Source organism: Heliangelus exortis, chromosome 6, assembly GCF_036169615.1.
Source record: "Heliangelus exortis chromosome 6, bHelExo1.hap1, whole genome shotgun sequence".
Classification (NCBI taxonomy): Eukaryota; Metazoa; Chordata; class Aves; order Apodiformes; family Trochilidae; genus Heliangelus; species Heliangelus exortis.
In genome coordinates, this window is record NC_092427.1 from 1355362 (window position 1) to 1368182 (window position 12821).

General features: G+C 51.3%; 1 protein-coding gene across 1 annotated transcript in view; it reads right to left on the minus strand.

The window, feature by feature from the left end:
• FMNL2 (formin like 2) overlaps nucleotides 1-12821 on the minus strand; it is a 130889-nt gene that overhangs the window by 88684 nt on the left and 29384 nt on the right.

Below are 12821 nucleotides of genomic sequence, written 5' to 3' on the forward strand. Positions count from 1 at the left end.
CCTTGGGCTCCTGAGAGCTGCCCAGAGGGAGGTGGCTGCCTGGGCACTGATCACAGCCTGTTAATATTTCATCGGGCAGAAAACAGGAACCCATTCTGCCCCTTACTCCTTCCCACCTTGTGCTGTTGCACCAGACTCACAGAGTCTGACCCCAATCTGGTGGCCGTGGCTGTTCCTGTCCCATAAACTGCAGTTACTGTGCAGGTAAATGTGTCAGAGCACAGGATGCTCCTTGCTCCACATCCTGGGTACCTTAGGGACCATTTCTAATCACTTTGATCATAGCTCAGTAAAAAAAATACTAAAATGGCAAATGTCCTTGGGGATGCAGCATATAAATGAGGCCAGGACACAACAGGACTCTTGCTTTCTTCCAAAGGCCAATTCCCAATAGATTTTAAAACTGATTGGCCACTACTTCATCAACAATTAAGAGGACTTTCTGAGATGTAAAGATAGGCTCCTAAATCTCTCTGGGATCACTTAAATAATCATATTCCTTACAGCCCTCCTTTGGGGATGTCCTGGTCACAGAATGTTTTAGGTTGGAAGAGACCTCCAAATCACCCTGAAAAAGTGCAAATTCTCCCAGGTAGATTTTAAAACTGATTTATCCAGGCTTTAGCCTCACCTAATCTCAACAAAGTATTAAGGGAGATGTATGGGCACCAGCCCAGGGTGCTCCAAGCCCCATCCAACCTTCAACACTGCCAGGGATGGGGCAGCCACAGCTTCTGGGGGCATTTATTGAGTGTATGAGTTTTGAGCTCACTCTTGTCCTTACTGAGCTCTGACAGCCTTACCAAACTTTTCACCTCAATCCCAGTTACACACAGACAGGACACCCACCCATCCCACCTCAAATCCAGAGTATCTCAAAGATGGGATCCATCTCAATGTGTTCCTCTCCCAGTTTCTCAGTGCCAGCCACATCTGCCAAGCTCTTGCAACACCTATTTCTCAGGTGAATCTCCCAGATTCACCAATTCCTGGCCATCCAGTTGTGAAAAGCCCCCAGGCTGTGTGACAGCAAAGCAGCCACCGTGCCTGTACCCCAGCACCGACCCAGAGGGAGCTCTGCCTGTGCATTCAGTTATTTCAATGCATTTCTAATAAAAAGTTGGGCAATTTTCTCAGGATTCAATGAACAGGCTGCTTCTGCCAGTTATGCAAATTTCATGTATATTTGCCTTAATAAACTTGGCCAGCTTTACCAACTGAAAAACAACAACAAAAAGCAGAGCATCTCGATGGTATCTCTGGGCTGCTCCCCAGGAGGGGATCCAGAGCCAAACCCAAAGAGGTGCCTGGACACGCCTGGGAAGCATTGCCCTTGCTGCCCCCCACCCCTGCAAACCACAAACACAGCCCAGATTTCCAACCCCCCCACTGCACCCCTCCTCCTCACCACCTTCACTTTGCATTTCAAAGCTTCCCCAAGCTTCACTCTTCCCCAAAATCCCATTCCCCCCCCCTCCAGGAGGCTCCTCTCCTGCAGAAGTGATTCCTGCTCTGCTCCTGCCTTCTCCAGCCCCTGACAGCTCCATCCAGGAGCAGGGACACCCCGCTGCCTTCAGACCTTTCCTTCTCAGTCTCATGGAGTTGGAGCATCTCCAAACACCACGGACACCCCTAGTACCAAAAACCCCACTTTAGCCCCACAATCCAGTGGGACCCTTTTTATTCCTGGGGGGGTTTTGCAGAATCAGAGAATGGTTTCTATTGGAAGGGACCTTCAAGATCATCTGGGCCACCCCCCTACCATGGTCAGGGACCCCTCCCACATCCCAGGGTGCTCCAAGCCCCATTCAACCTTCAACACTGCCAGGGATGGGGCAGCCACAGCTTCTCTGGGAACCTGGGACAGGGGCTCAGCACCCTCACCCCAAACAATTTCTTCTAAATAAGGTTAAAAATAGGACTGCAGAGTGGGAGCCCAAAGCAGGAGGTGACATCCCTGGAGATGTTTTCCTGCAGTGGCAGAGCCCAGGAATATCTGTGAGTATTTGCCCTGGGGTGTTGCTGAGACAGAGGTGACCACAGAGGGCATTTGTTACAGTCCTGGGTTAAGAAAGAGCACTGCCACCCCACACCTTGCAAATATGGACCTGGGATTTCTCTGACCAACACCAAGACCATTCTCTGCCCTAGATGGTCCACAGGAGAAGACACATCCAATGCCACCCCCAGGCTCAGCTCCCAAAGTCTCCTCTCCCCATTCCAGGGCAGGGAGGTGCACATCTGGACAAGATGGGAGTGATGTGACACAGGCTGGAGGGGAGCTGGGGACCAAAGGTGAAGCCTCTCACCTCCAACACCTTCCACACCAGAACTTGCTTGTGCTCCTCTTCCCCTTGGCAAATAATTCCCCTTTTTGAAGGGCTGTGCCACTATCTGTGTGCTAAGCCCTGACTTCAGGGCTGAGTTCTCATGCAGAACGTGGCTCTGAGTTGGAAATGCTTTATATTGATTTCCTGGCACACGCCATGGGTTGAGATGGGCGTTGCTATTAGTTTCCTGTCTGAGTTCTTTCAAGCCAAAGTGCAATGTCTCAGAGCTGGGCTGAGCTTCACAGAATCACAGAGAGTTGCTAACATGTACGTGCCACGATTCAGAAGCCACGGGTTTATTTTTGTTTCACTGAAAAAAGGGGGGAGAAAAATCAAGAGAATAATTCGGTTGCGTTTCTTAGGGTCACAAAGCATTCTAGCTAACAGTAGGTGCCAAAAACACCCCAGAAAAATCATCCAGAAGTCTTCACCATCCCAGCCTTTTTCCCAAGCAGCACTTCAGGTGAACACCATTCCCTGCCCTGACACTCAACCCCCCAGGAGTTCACTTCATGCACCCACCATTCACACAGACCTCCCAAATTCTGATTTTCAGATATTCCCAATGAACCCTTCTGGACGTCACCACAGCCACTCCCAGGGTCACACCTGCAGAAGATGGGACCTGGGGACTTGGGGCTCCCCCTCTCTTCCCAAGCTGGGGAACTTTGCAAAACTCACTTGAAGATGCTCCAGGGTGATTTGGAGTGATTTGGAGGTCTCTTCCAACCTATAACATTCTGTGAGCAGGACATCCCCAAAGGAGGGCTGTAAGGAATATGATTATTTAAGTGATCCCAGAGAGATTTAGGAGCCTATCTTTACATCTCAGAAAGTCCTCTTAATTGTTGATGAAGTAGTGGCCAAGTTGTTAATAAGGGTGCCAAGACTGACAGAAGAACAACCCACAGACACACAGGAATAGCAGAAGATCCATCCAACAAGATGGATCCAGACACTGGACATTGCTCCTTCCAGCTGAACTTCCTCTTAGCCCCAAAGATCTGGTTGGGAGAGCCCAGAGGGAGCCACCAGTACCACCAGTGCCAACTGCAGCCTTCCAAACATCATGCTCCAACTTGTATTTCTAACACTATTCCTTGTTTTGCTGGCCTAATCTCTAAATTATTCTCTGCCCCCCAGCCCCCCAAAAGAAGTTTTTAAAAGAAACAACAGCTGAAAACCCTAAAATTCAAATCACTACCATTTTTTCTCAGCTCCTGAGAAAGCACCAAAGTGTGAAACCCCACGTAGGCACTGGGATGATGCAGGTTCCTCATTAAAACATCAGCAGGAAAAAGAAAAAAACCCAAACCCAAACCAACGAACCTTCTTAAGATCCCTCTTTAATTAGATCTGTTTACCATAGCAATAGTAACATTCTGGAGATATTCTGGGAAGCCTCCTGCCAGCAGTGATTTACCTTCCTTGGTGGGAAAGGTCAGGCAGGGTGCAGATTTAGCACTTTCATGGACATCTGCTGATGCATCCGGAAAACAAAGGAGGAGGCAGGAAAGGCTGGAGTCAGCCAAACCCTCCAAAATACGTTATTGTACAAACAATTTATAATTATTTTTTTTTTTTTTGTGTGTGTGTGTGTGTGTGTACATCCCAAGAACAATAAAGTAAACTTGGCTGGGCGTGTTTCAGGGCTTATTAAATAAACCTGGCAGCTGGCTCTCCAAACTCTTGCTTTTTTACTCTTGCGAAATCAGGCTGGGACTGAAGGGTGATGTCAAGCTTTGACACGCTGGGTGAAGCCAGGAGAGCAGACGGTGTGGGTGGAAGGGAGAGGTGCAGCAAGGACAGGAGCTCCTGCCAGAGGAGGCTCCTGCCAGACTCACCCCAAGAGCCTCAACTCCCCAGGACTCATTCGCGAGCCAGGGAAAAAAAAACTCGACCGTGTCGCCAGTTGGGTCTGAAGAATACAGATTAATTACAGCAAAGAAATGTGTGAAGAATACAAATTAATTACAGCCAAACCAGGGAGTACCTCCACATAAAGGATAATTGTCACTCGGAATTGTTCACATCTGTCGAATGCCTTTCATTCTTGGATCAAAGCTCTTAATAAACCTGAATCAATTACGCTCCGCAAAGCCTCCCTGAATCATGCACCCTTTTATTAATATTTCTCCAAGCTGAGCTTTTTGCCAAGTGATGCTTGAGAGCAGAGGTACTCACTGCCCTTTGAAGATGACTTTAAGTTATTCAGGATCACCGAAAGTTCTCGAGGATGTTTCAAAAAGTCAGAAGTTTATGTTGAGAGCTGTGACAACACGGGCTGCACTTGCCACCCAGCCAGCACCCAGGGCAGGTACCTTTCCCTCTGTTGCTTTCCCACAGTCAGACCCTATCCTTAACCCCATTTGCATAGCTAATTACCACACACGAGTTTTGAGCCTTAATGACCCTTAAGGCTCTGAGAAGAGCTTGAAAAGCCAAGGCATTAGGATGGCTCTGCTGTGAAGTCACCCCTGGGAGCTGCAAGGTGGGCACCAGGGCAGTGCCAGCTCCAGGGGACCCATCACTAGGGACCCATCACCAGGGGATCATCACCAGGGACCCATCACCAGAGGATCATCACCAGGGACCCATCACCAGGGGATCATCACCAGGGACCCATCACCAGGGGACCATCACCAGGGACCCATCACCAGGGGATCATCACCAGGGCATCATCACCAGGGACCCATCACCAGGGGACCATCACCAGGGACCCATCACCAGGGGACCCATCACCAGGGGACCCATCACCAGGGACCCATCACTAGGGACCCATCACCAGGGACGCATCACCAGGGGACCATCACCAGGGGACCATTACCAGGGGATCATCACCAGGGGATCATCACCAGGGACCCATCCCCAGCTGCCTCTGCTTGGCCACTGCTGGTGGGTGAAGTTCCCACACCTACAGACCCAATGCCAAGAAGGGCAGTGGAAAAGCTGACCACAGCATCCCACACCTCCACCAAAGCATAAAACAATGAAAACCAGAGGGACCAGAGGAAAAAATAATAATTAAAAAACCCCAAAACCAAGCACTGCAAATAGACACTGGTTGTATTCTTGTGTGGTCTTCCAAGAAAGATGGTCTGCTTTGGAGGTGGTGGGACTAACACTTGCTGGCTGGCCGAGGTGCACTGAGTTTATACAGAATCATCAAATGGTTTGGGTCCAAAAGAAGGGACTGGTTGGAAATGACACCACGTTCTGTGAAAGCAGAATCTGGCCCAAAATAATTCCAGGCAGGTGCTGGTGCCATACGTACATATTTGCAAATGGCAAAGTAAACCATTACTTTTTGGATAGGAATCAGAATAACAACTTGAAGTGAGGCTTTTGGCACCCTTTTATTTTGCTGTGCGTGCAGCAAAAACACACATCTGTGGTTAAAAAAAAATAGGGGGGAGTGAAAACTAGAAAAAGGTAATAAAAGCTGTTGGGTTTTTTTAAAGTAAACTCGTTCTGGCAACAATAAGAAGACTGCATACAGACACTGAGCTCTGCCCACCACACATCATCCTCCAACCTCTCCGTGGGCACTGACTGCAGAAGGGCCACAAGCCCAGGAGCAAGCAGGCAAGGCTCCAAGAAGCTCAAGACTGAAAAACCTCCCCAGCAACTTGCAGCTGAGCAGCTTTACTCATCCCTGGATGTCATCTCTGCTCTGCAAGACCCAAACAACTGATGCAAAGTGATGCAGATTGACCAGGAATTCATTTGGCTTTTTATTATGGTTCCTGTTGCTGCTTGAGCTCATTGTTTCCCTGGCTAAGACAAAAAGTACTGTTCCTGACCCAGTTAAACTGCCATCTAAGATGACAAAAAGTGAGCAGGAGAGGGTAGGGAGCAACTGGAGCAACCTTAGGCTCCTCCACAAATTAATTTGGAACACAGCTCTCCTTCCCAACGGGAGAGCCACTTCCAAGACAAATAAATGCACCATGCAAAAGGACTGTTGAGCCAACCCCTTGCTTTTAGGTGTTCCAGTGGCTCACCAGAACAGATTTACATAAAAAATTACCCTCTCTCAGGTTCGTTTCTGGGTTCCCTGCTCTCCATATCCTTCCTTTTGATGTCACTGGGAATTTTCCCTGCGTGGGATTGCAAGTCAGGCTCAGTTCACTAAGGGACTTCTTCCTGCAAGATGCCTTCCAGCTCTCAGGGAGGGAAGAACTGCTCCGTGAGGTTATGACTGGTCTTGTGCAAGATGGGAAGTGGCTCTGGAATTACAACCCAGCCTGGAAAGTTGTACAAAGTCTAAGGACAGAGCTGGAATCCTGGCCATTGAGAAGAAAACAGCCCAAATCCCTCCTAGCTTCAGCTAAACTGGGATTCCACTGCCTGGATCTAACATTTTATCTCTTTATGTTCCTTATCAGTTACAAAAAGGCTCCCAACACTTTGTTTTGTGACTGGTCTTAATTACAGCAATCCTTGTGATAAATTCTCCTCTCTTACCCATGGAAACTTCTCAGTGCTGCAATACCCCAGGCATCGTTTAACTCTCGGCCGTGCCAGCTCTGCCTTCAAAACACACACACACCACCTTCAGAAATCCTCCCCCAGCCTAAAACCTCCCCCCAAAAACGAGCCTTCAGCCAGTGAGTGTCTATAAAGCAAAGAAAAACCACCCCTGGAGAGCAGGGAGCTGGAAGCTGCTGCACACTCCAGCTCCCACCAGCCCATCCTACACCCACAGGAGCTTTTGGGTCAGGAGTTCAGCCCACGAAGCCTTTCTGGAACTGCAGAGCTGTGGCCAGCCCAGGAGAAGAAGGAACCAGTGAATGTTTCCTGTTAAAAAGTGCTTTTTTTATACAGCAGAGAGCTGCAGGCAGTTCCCCAGGGGGTGCTGGAGGGAGGGAAGAGGGGGCAGGCAGATGTTGACGGGATGCAAGGACCTGGGGATGCTGCAGGGCCAGCACCAGCTCTGGTGGCCACCTGCTGTGGTTAGAGGGCCACCTGGAAAGGTGGTGGCTACCAGCCCTCCAGCGTGGACTGGAGGGACTGGTCTGAAGAGCAGCAAAGGCAGGGAGGGCAGCACTGGTTAGACTGGTCTGACCCACACTAACCTGCCTGCTCTGGGACCATCCCAGGTCCCCTCTGTGGCCCCAGCCCAGGGCAGGGGGGCAGAGCCCAGCTCCTCTCAGTCATAACAAAGCTGACACTTCAGGATAGACATTGGGAAGGATCCTTTGGGGTGAGGGTGCTGAGCCCCAGGTTCCCAGAGAAGCTGTGGCTGCCCCAGCCCTGGCAGTGCTGAAGGTTGGATGGGGCTTGGAGCACCCTGGGCTGTGGGAGGGGTCCCTGAGCATGGCAGGGGGGGCACTGGGTGAGTTTTAAGGTCCCTTCCCACCCAAACCATTCTATGTCTAACAAGCACACCCTCAAAGCCAGCAGGTCCCCCTTCTCCCCCCTCACAACAAACAAGAACAAGCAGGACTGAAGGGATTTCCAGCCTTTCCCACCAACATTCTGAATATTTTCCAGACACAGCACTCTGGCTGCAGGTACTGGAGGCAGAGATTCCTTAGTGAGGTTGAACAGCCTGCTGGGGTGGCAGAGCTGATGCTGCAGGCACAGCCCTGGGCTCCCAGGCTTCATGGAATCCAGCAGCTTTCAGGAAAAACACTCCCAGCACTGATTCCATCCTGGATTACAGCAGCTTCAATTTCCTAATGCCTTCTTTCCCAATAGGTGCCTGGCTTCAGGACCTGCTCCTGACCAGACCTGCAGCTCCCTCCCTCCTGTAGCACTTGGGGGCTCCAACAGAGATGGTGCTGGACTCAACACAGATGATGCTGAAGCTGACAACAGCACAACAGAGAGGACAGGGGTTCACTTGTCCTCTCCACACAGCTCAATCCCTTCCTGGCCAATGCAGAGGAATGAGCAGATCCAGCATCTCTGGATGCTGCAGGACCAACCCATCCCAACCTCTCACAACCCCAGTGCCTGTCTCTCCCCACACCACCAGGGACCAGTTCAGATGCCAGCAACCCCACCACCAACCCCAGGAGGAGAGGACCACCCTGTAGCAATTCACTTCCCAGCAGCAATTGCAGCCCAGCTGGAAGAGCTCAGCACCCACCAGGGTTGGGTGCTTGGCAAACCCAGTTGCTCATTTCCTGCTTCAACAGGAGCTGAGCTCTTTTGAAAAATCTAGTCCTGACTAGCCACTGAGCCTTAGAAAACTGGTCCTTAATCTCTCCCCATCTTGGTTTCCTCACCTTTAATTAAAAGGTACAAACCTCCTCCACTAGGGCTCCATCAGTGCTGTTGCCCAAAAAAATGTGTGCTCCCCAAGGAGGGAGCCAGGAGTCTTCTCACCCCCATTCCCACAGTATTCCCTCAACTTTTACCATCTCTGATGGATCTGGAGCAGGAGAAGGTCTGATGGTCACTGTGACCATCAGAAGAAGCCACGGATGAGGTGCATCCCCCAGCTGGGGAAAGGGATGCAGATATGGATTAGGTCACTAATAAACCAAGCCCTGAATTAATCCCAGGGAGGAGATGCATCCCCAGCACAAAATCCCTGCACATTCTGGCACAGATGAAAATCTCCTCCCAGGAAGAGCAGGGATGGGGGAGGGAGGAGAGGCTGGGGAGATGGGTTATCCATGGAGAACCACAGCCCTCCAGGGTCACCCCCACCACTGCTCACAGCCTCTGCCCTTCCCAGGCATGAAAACCCCTATGGGCTTCATCTTGAAAAAGAAGAAATAAATGGTAAACAGAGAGCCAGAGAGCCAGACAGCCTCCCAGGCTGTGAAAAGGCACCTCTGGCTGGAGGGGGAAGATTGCTGGTGGTGGTGGTGACCGTATCCCTATGGCAGGAATCACAGAATCACAAAAAGTGAGGGGTTGGAAGGGACCTGGAAAGATCACCAAGTCCAAGAACCCTCTGGGCATCAGGCAGCTCCTCAGCAGCTGCACTTTCTCCTGCTGCCCAACTTCCCCCTGACCACACATCCCCAGCACCAGGAAAACCCCACACCAGGAGCCAGGAAGCTCCAAGGGGCTCATAAATGAGTCAGTAATTAAGTGGCACAGTGCTACAGCTACCCCAGTTACATCTGTGGGACCTGAGCATCAACCCAGCCCTTCAGCTGGTGTAGAGCAGGGGGCAGTGCAGTGGAATGGCTGCAGATACACTGATTTTCACCAAATGATGGCCTGACACAAAAGGGGAACTTGTATTTCGGCCTCACAGCTGCAACACACACTGGGGGATCTACTTGGATCTACTTGCAGCCTGCTCCATCCTCAGCCCCCCCAGCCAGGCAGTGCCCAAGCCCCAGCTCCAGAGAGGCAACTCCAGAAGAGAAGTTGGGCAGAAAGTGGGCACAGAGGAGACTGCAATGAGAAAATGGATTTTGCCTTCATGTGAAGCCCACTAAAGCTGATTTATATACGTGACACAGCTGTCAGCCAAGCACCCAATCCCAGAATGTTTGGGTTGGAAGAGACCTCCAAGCTCATCCAGTCCAACCTCTGACCATTATCATGTCCCTAAGGACCAGCTCCAAAGGCTGTTCCATGCCTCAGCCAGCATGGCACCTCATCTTTCCCAACTTCTGTTCCCTCCCTGGCAGTGTTAAAGACAGGTTGGATGGGGCTTGAAGCAACCTGGTCTCGCAAATCCCATGGCAGAGGGATGGAACCAGATGATCCGTAAGGCCCATTCCAACCCAAACCACTCCTTGAGAAAGCAAAACAACTTCCTTTGAAGTAAATGCTGCACATTTCTTGGTCCCTCCCTGAGACACTGCTGGTTCCCACTATGACTTAGTGCCTGGAACACCAGGAACACCAGGGATAGGATAGGATGGGATGGGATGGGATGGGATGGGATGGGATGGGATGGGATGGGATGGGATGGGATGGGATGGGATGGGATGGGATGGGATGCTCAGCACTGCCTGGGGCAGGGTCCCACGCAGCCACCTCTGCCAAGTGCCACCACCTCAGGGGCTCAGCCCTCTTCTGCTGTGTCCAGATCCATGCAGGATGCAGGATGCAGGATGGGCTGTTCCACTCTCAGGCACCAGCAGTGCATGCTGAGGTTGGTTTGCAAGCCCAGCAGTGGGGCAGGATGGGGCCACACACCCACATCATGGTTTGGTGTCCATCTTCATCCCCCTGTGCTTTTTTCCCCAGGATGCTCACCCCTCAGATCTCCCTGCCCCAAGCACCACCTTCTCCTCAAGGGCTCCACCAGGAATATTTCTGCTGGGAGGCTCAGGAACCTTCCTGCTCCCTGGTGCTCCATGAACTCAGGGTGGTGGAGACAAGCTGGAAGAGGAGCAGGGACTAAGCCTCCTTCCCTCTCCTTCCCAGCCAAAAGATAAAATTGCCCCTGGGGCCATCCAGATCTCAGCTGCTGAAGGCACCACACCCCACAGCCTCCCTGGCACTCCAGACCTGGCCAAGAATTTCCACATGGGAAGGCAGCAGCATCCCTCCCCCCTTTGCAAACCAGTTCTTTGCTCCACAGAAAATGGCATTTTCACTGCTCTAATTCTACCCAGAAAGTCCCTCCAGCTCTCCCCCTGTTTCAAAAGGAGTGATTATTGCCATTGCTTCAAGGTGAACAATATTCCTAATAAAAAGTGATGAAACCGTGCAGGGTTTTTCCTCAAATGTTACAAGTGGTGACAGAACCACCACCAAGTCCCAGCCTGCCTGGTCTTAAATGCAAAGGCAGAACCAAACCACAAACCTACAGCCAGGGTTTATAGGAGGAACGTGACAGTTTCCAAACTCCCCCATAAACCCCTAAGATGCTTTTATTGACTCCCTGAAGCATTTTTTTTACCCCAGCACTTGCAGGCTGTGAGTGGGAAGGTTTGCCTGGGATGGTGAAGCTGCTCCACACGGATCCCCTGGGGTTCTCCTGCACAGGAGCTGAGCAAACAGCTGCACCTCCCAATTTCTGGGGGGGTCCACAAAGTTCCTCTTGGTCCACATCATTTCTCTGGTCCCAGGCACTGGGGACAGGCAGAGGCAGCAAGCTGGCATTTCATCCCCCCCTGCCAAATATGCACAGGGACCAGGGCATCAATGCTCCTTTTGTAACCTCCTCCTCAGCTGACTTCATTCCTAACGTATATCCGAATGGAAGAAATTAAATTACATGACAAATCCATGACATTTTACATCTGATGAACGCCGAGGAGCAGTGTACTCACTGGGATGGAGCACGCCTGGCTGCTGCCAAGCATGTATCTTAAGGAAACTGATAGTTATTCTGCCAAAAGGGTGGGGGGAGAGCAGATTCCCTTCCTGTCTATAAATATTTTTCTGTTGCCTTCAACAGAGCTCTTCCAGATTTCTGTCTGAAGGAAGGAGAGCTGGGGCTGGCTCTGACGCAAGCCTGGAGCAACTCCAGCAAGATCCAAGAGGAGAACAACACCCGGGAGAGGAGAGAGGGGCAGGACCCACACCTGACATCTCCTGCCCCTGCTCCCCTCCCAGAGCACCCAAACCCCCTCACTCTGGGTGCCTCCCTCCCAGAGCACCCAAAGCCCCTCACCCTGGGTGCCTGGGTCAGGGGGAGGTAACCCTGAACCACCCGACACCTCTGAGGATGCTCCTGGGGGTGCTCAGGAACTTTTCACTTCTCTGGACTTGCAAACCCTGAGCAGCAGGTGGTTGGTGATCCAAAAAGAAGAGGAATTCTCCATCTATCTCCCTGCTGCATTTTCTGGAGCCTCCACAGCCACTTCTGCAACGTGGAAAAGAGGAGGGGGGGGAAGAGGGAAAGCCCAGCAAGGTTCTCAACGTTTGCACCAAAAGGGAGGTCTCCGGGTCATATTTTTAGAAAGCAAGAAAAGAAACTCCTATGCAAACACTGGAGGCTTCTACCTTGAATCTGCTCACCAGATGTGAACTTCAAAAAGCCTCTGAGCACAACTCGGCGGCAGAAAAAAGCTCTGAGAGTCCTGGGCTGTGTGCAGCTGACCTACATCCCAGTCTCATTCTTCACTTCTTCAGCAAAACTATTCCTTTTTTTTTTTTTTTTTCACTTGACCTCTGATTTCTTTCCCGTTTTATCCCAAAGGCTTAAAAGCCAGGGGGGGAAGTGCATGGCCAGCAATCTGCAGGCGAGGAGGAGCCCAAATCAAACCCCTTCATTTCCCTGTTATACCCTGGAGGGCTCAGCACTTCCCAGCAGACATCTCCAAACCCTCTGCACAGAAACCCCAGGGGCTGTTTGGGTTCAGGGGGAGCTCCACAAAGCCGTTGGTGGAAGAGCTGGGCTGGAATTTTCCCCTCTGGGTCCTCTGAGCAACACTTAATGGGGCAGGAGCACCCACATCTGGCCTACCCTGCCAGCTCTCTGCTCTCCCTCTTTGGATGGTTGGAGTCACAAAGCCTCCTGCTCTTCCTTCTGCAGGACTCATTCCTGCCTCTGGATCACACCTGGAGATGCCATGTGCCCTGGAAGTCAGCCTTGCCCTGGGCTGCACCCCCAGCAGC